Genomic DNA, 6,487 nt, shown 5'->3' with positions numbered 1-6,487 from the left:
AGCAACATCAAAAACGTTTAGTTGCAACTAAATTCAGCAGCATATTGTTGGAAACGAGATTGAATACTTTCCTTTCGGCATTATTCGTGTCGCCAACCACTTTAAGAAACTTATTGTATAAATGGTCTGCCTTAAACAAGATGAGGTCAATGACTGAAGAACGTTGTGTACACTGCGCCAGCAGTGCACATCATGAATGAGGGATTCCTCTTTCAGACAGCAGGGCAGCACGTGTAGTGGAGATCACTCAATATGCAATAATTTTACAAAGGAAGTTCATTCAAACTGCGTTGCCGTAACATAACAATGAAGGACAGTTGTTTTTAAATTTAAAAATTTAACAAAAAAGTTACAAATTAAATGTTTTAATAAAATACATTCCCCCATGAACCATGGACCTTGCCGTTGGTGGGGAGGCTTGCGTGCCTCAGCGATACGGATAGCCGTACCGTAGGTGCAACCACAACGGAGGGGTATCTGTTGAGAGGCCAGACAAACGTGTGGTTCCTGAAGAGGGGCAGCAGCCTTTTCAGTAGTTGCAGGGGCAACAGTCTGGATGATTGACTGATCTGGCCTTGTAACATTAACCAAAACGGCCTTGCTGTGCTGGTACTGCGAACGGCTGAAAAGGGGAAACTACGGCCGTAATTTTTCCCGAGGGCATGCAACTTTACTGTATGATTAAATGATGATGGCGTCCTCTTGGGTAAAATATTCCTGAGGTGAAATAGTCCCCCATTCGGATCTCTGGGCGGGGACTACTCAAGAAGATGTCGTTATCAGGAGAAAGAAAACTGGCATCCTACGGATCGGAGCTTGGAATGTCAATCCCTTAATCGGGCAGGTAGGTTAGAAAATTTAGAAAGGGAAATGGTTACGTTAAAGTTAGATATAGTGGGAATTAGTGAAGTTCGGTGGCAGGAGGAACAAGACTACCGGTCAGGTGACTACAGGGACATAAACACAAAATCAAATAGGGGTAATGCAGGAGTGGGTTTAATAATGAATAGGAAAATAGGAATGCGAGTAAGCTACTACAAACAGCATAGTGAACGCATTATTGTGGTCAAGATATATACGAAGCCCACACCTACCACAGCAGTACAAGTTTATATGCCAACTAGCTCTGCAGATGACGAAGAAATTGAAGAAATGTATGATTAAATAAAAGATATTATTCACATAGTGAAGAGAGACGAAAATTTTATAGTCATGGGTGACTGGAATTCGGTAGTAGGAAAAGGGAGAGAAGGAAACGTACTAGGTGATTATGGACTGGGGCAAAGAAATGAAAGAGGAAGCCGCATGGTAGAATTTTGCACAGAGCAAAACTTAATCATAGCTAACACTTGGTTCAAGAATCATAAAAGAAGGCTGTATACATGGGAGAAGCCTGGAGATACTAAAAGGTATCAGATAGATTATATAATGGTAAGAAAGAGATTTAGGAACCAGGTTTTAAATTGTAAGACATTTCCAGGGTCAGATGTGGCTTCTGACCACAATCTATTGGTTATGACCTGTAGATTAAAACTGAAGAAACTGCAAAAAGGTGGGAATTTAAGGAGATGGGACCTGGATAAACTAAAAGAATCAGAGGTTGTACAGAGTTTCACGGAGAGCATAAGGGAACAATTGACAGGAATGGGGGAAAGAAATACAGTAGAAGAAGAATGGGTAGCTTTGAGGGATGAAGTAGTGAAGGCAGCAGAGGATCAAGTAGGTAAAAAGACGAGGGCTAGTAGAAATCCTTGGGTAACAGAAGAAATATTGAATTTAATTGATGAAAGGAAAAAATATAAAAATGCAGTAAATGAAGCAGGCAAAAAGGAATACAAACGTCTCAAAAATGAGATCGACAGGAATTGCAAAATGGCTAAGCAGGGGTGGCCAGAGGACAAATGTAAGGATGTAGAGGCTTACCTCACTAGGGATAAGATAGATACTGCCTACAGGAAAATTAAAGAGACCTTTGGAGATAAAAGAACCACTTCTATGAACATCAAGAGCTCAGATGGAAACCCAGTTCCAAGCAAAGAAGGGAAAGCAGAAAGGTCGATGCAGCATATAGAGGGTCTATACCAGGGCGATGAACTTGAGGACAATATTATGGAAATGGAAAAGAATGTAGATGAAGACGATATGGGAGATACGATACTGCGTGTAGAGTTTGACAGAGCACTGAAAGACCGGAGTCGAAACAAGGCCCCCGGAGTAGACAACACTCCATTGGAACTACTGACGGGCTTGGGAGAGCCAGTCCTGACAAAACTGAACCATCTGGTGAGCAAGATGTATGAGACAGGCGAAATACCCTCAGACTTCAAGAAGAAAATAATAATTCCAATCCCAAAGACAGCAGGTGTTGACAGATGTGAAAATTACCGAACTATCAGTTTAATAAGTCATAGCTGCAAAATACTAACGCGAATTCTTTACAGACGAATGGAAAAACTAGTGGAAGCCGACCTCGGGGAAGATCAGTTTGGATTCCGTAGAAATGTTGGAACACGTGAGGCAATACTGACCCTACGACGTATCTTAGAAGCTAGATTAAGGAAGGGCAAACCTAAGTTGCTAGCATTTGTAGACTTAGAGAAAGCTTTTGACAATGTTGACTGGAATACTCTCTTTCAAATTCTGAAGGTGGCAGATGTAAAATATAAGGAGCGAAAGGCTATTTTCAATTTGTACAGAAACCAGATGGCTGTTATAAGAGTCAATGGACATGAAAGGGAAGCAGTGGTTGGGAAGGGAGTGAGACAGGGTTGTAGTCTCTCCCCGATGTTATTCAATATGTATACTGAGCAAGCAGTAAAGGAAACAAAAGAAAAATTTGGAGTAGGTATTAAAATCCGTGGAAAAGAAATAAAAACTTTGAGGTTCGCCGATGACATCGTAATTCTGTCAGAGACAGCAAAGGACTTGGAAGAGCAGTTGAAAGGAATGGACAGTGTCTTGAAAGGAGAATATAAGATGGACATTAACAAGAGCAAAACTAGGATAATGGAATGTACTCGAATTAAGTCTGGTGATGCTGAGGGAATTAGATTAGGAAATGAGACACTTAAAGTAGTAAAGGAGTTTTGCTATTTGGGGAGCAAAATAACTGATGATGGTCGAAGTAGAGAGGATATAAAATGTAGACTGGCAATGGCAAGGAAAGCGTTTCTGAAGAAGAGAAATTTGTTAACATCGAGTACAGATTTAAGTGTCAGGAATCCATTCCTGAAACTATTTGTATGGAGTGTAGCCATGTATGGAAGTGAAACATGGACGATATATACTTTCGACAAGAAGAGAAGAGAAGCTTTCGAAATGTGGTGCTACAGAAGAATGCTGAAGATTAGATGGGTAGATCACATAACTAATGAGGAAGTATTGAATAGGATTGGGGAGAAGAGAAGTTTGTGGCACAACTTGACCAGAAGAAGGGATCGGTTGGTAGGACATGTTCTGGGGCATCAAGGGATCACCAATTTAGTATTGGAAGGCAGCTTAGAGGGTAAAAATCGTAGAGGGAGACCAAGAGATGACTACACTAAGCAGATTCAGAAGGATGTGTGTTGCAGTGGCTTCTGGGAGATGAAGAAGCTTGCACAGGATAGAGTAGCATGGAGAGCTGCATCAAACCAGTCTCAGGACTGAAGACCACAACAACAACAATAAAATATATAAACTATTTACTTGCGTAAAGTATTACAAAAATATGTATTTTTACGTGAAATTGAATTTCGTATGTGATTGAAGTGTGCTGTTTTCGGAAATTATGTCTTAATTACAGTTTTCTACATGTATTTATCCGTTCTCTACTTCTAACATATAAGAGGCTGATACAAATTCTAACCACAGAAACATCAAAATATGCGGAACATTAATTAAAAATTGCCGTTATTAAAAGAGTGTATGTGTAAATTAGTATCCTGTAAATAAAAATAATAATATTATTTTTTGACCCAGATATATTAAGTACGAATTGCAAAAGAATATGAATCAATTCGCAGATGTAAATGTTTAGAATTATAACGGGCGTCTCTTCAAAGAGTTATCAGGCGCATTTCGGCAGATATTTGGAATTTCGTATTTGTAATGTGCAGCTGGAGAAAGTCCAGACAAATTGTGTTCATCACGTATTTCGTGCGACGCCTGGTGTCGACGGAGTTTCTCGTTTCCATTCAATACAGTGTTTCTAAATTAGTCTAGCACGATATTCGTTTTGTCGATGCATACTAAAAGGGACAGTAAAACACGATGAATAACCAGTACTCCAGCAGCTGCTGCGCGGTCTGAACGAAACGTAGGTGTCGCAAACTATGTATTACCCGTTTAATAACAACGGTATTACGTTCAAGGGAGTGTGTAACTTGCTTCGAAATGTATGCATTTACATTTCTCGTCTTTTTAATTAACATGGTATCGGATTGTTTGCTAACAGAACGATCGCGTGCTTAGTGCTCTCTATCGTTGGTTATTCCTTGCTTGCAGGAATCTGTTAAAACGAAGTCCTATACTTTCAATTTAACAGTTTTACATACGAGAATCTCAGTGAGCTTACGAGGTCGAACGTAACCATACGATGACGACAGCCAACACTGTACATGGGCTTGATGCAATCAAGCGATACCGAAGGGTGCTCGGAGAATGTTATTTATTTACAGAAATCTGCATAATTTGAAAAATATTCAAATACAATATTATTATTTTTCTTTTCCATCGCAATTGGAGTGTAACCTTTGCGTGCGAGAATTCACGATTACAATCGAGTCATTTTCATTCGTCTGGTCGCTAAAAATCCTTAAATGAAAATATCGCAGAAGTTATAAATGCCTACGCTTCAGGCAGCAGCAGTCAGCGCGGCCCAGGGCGGTTTTGTCTCTGTTGGAGTACTGGCTGTTCTCCGTATTGTAATATCCTTGTTACAACATATCGATGAAAGGGATGTCGCACTAGACTGATATGGAACAGCCCTATCCAACGAGGGCATAACATTTCTCTTTAACCTTATTTATTGATTTATTTTTTTGTTAGTTTTTTTTATTTTTTGACGAAAAACAAATCGATGCTATGTCAAGTTTTGTTTGGGCTGACTCCAGTTATACTTTGAAAAAAGCAAGTTGAAAATATCTACCGAAACACAAGAGAAAATGCGCCTGACGACTCTTAGGAAGTTCACCCTGTATATACGACACGGAAGAGGCGTCTGTAGGAAGTGGTTCGAATATCAGACCTATAGTAAGAAAGAAAATTAGATATTGTCAAAAGCAACTAAAATTAAGTAGAGTCAAACTATCAATAATAGGACCACAGATCTAGGTTATTAACTGCAAGAGTAAAAGGTATCGCAAATAAGACTGAAACACTATGTAACGCGTGTAGCCAGGGATCTCATCTTCTACTATCATTCTTCGAAGAAACAAAAGGAAACCTCATAGTAACCACACTCATCAGCCTTAAGACCAACAGTTATTGGAGGACATCTGTCAAAACAACCTTGGACAGAAATGGTTCAAATGGCTCTGAGCACTATGGGACTCAACTGTTGTGGTCATTAGTCCCCTAGAGCTTAGAACTACTTAAACGTAACTAACCGAAGGACATCACACACATCCATGCCCGAGACAGGATTCGAACCTGCGACCATAGCAGTCGCACGGTTCCGGACTGCGCACCTAGAACCGCGAGACTACCGCGGCCGGCCAACCTTGGACAGGAACAGTTGCTAATATTCACGGCAACACAAATGATCACATAAGGTCTCCCAATAGATTACGTTGCTTATAGTTGAGATTCTCGGTAGCCGTAAAATGAATTATTAGCTTTATCCTGGAGGACTAATGTTCCATGATGAATCAACTGTCAGACAAATTATTTTCTTGGTATAATGCGGGAAGTTATTCGATGATTTACGTATTCAGAAGGTGTGCTTCACGCTCACTCGTATCACTGACGTTGCTAATCATTCATTTCACAGATGGGGCACAACGAGAGAACCATTTTCTTCTGGTGCTTCCTACTGAAAAATTATCGCCGTGAATCACACAATCATTTTGTTCTTATTTTGCAACACTTGTTTCTCTTCTAAAACCAGGAAGGAGAATGTTTCTGTGTCACTTGACACTCCGTCTTCATTAGGGTGTTGTAGCACCAGCATTATTCATATGCTAAGAATTCAATGTATAAAACCGCAAACGTGTCACAGAAAAAAACATATACGGGAAGATACAATAATGTTACCAACTTGCGCAAAAGACTGAGCTAAGACGACAATAACTATAACACAATAACACAATGAATGGTTCAAAACACCTGTGCGTCGGCCGTGAGACTAAATTAATTTCAACATAGTAGTGTTAGTGCTAGCATTTACCATATACTGATTTAACTACTTCCACGCTTTATTAATCTTTTTGTACAGACATCATGACACAGTGATCGTTAAATAAGTAAATACAGGCGAACAGGAGCTGTTTCACTTTTGGATGTTTGT

Source organism: Schistocerca gregaria, chromosome 5 (genome assembly GCF_023897955.1).
Source record: "Schistocerca gregaria isolate iqSchGreg1 chromosome 5, iqSchGreg1.2, whole genome shotgun sequence".
Taxonomy (NCBI): domain Eukaryota; kingdom Metazoa; phylum Arthropoda; class Insecta; order Orthoptera; family Acrididae; genus Schistocerca; species Schistocerca gregaria.
Note: the sequence above shows the minus strand (reverse complement) of the source record.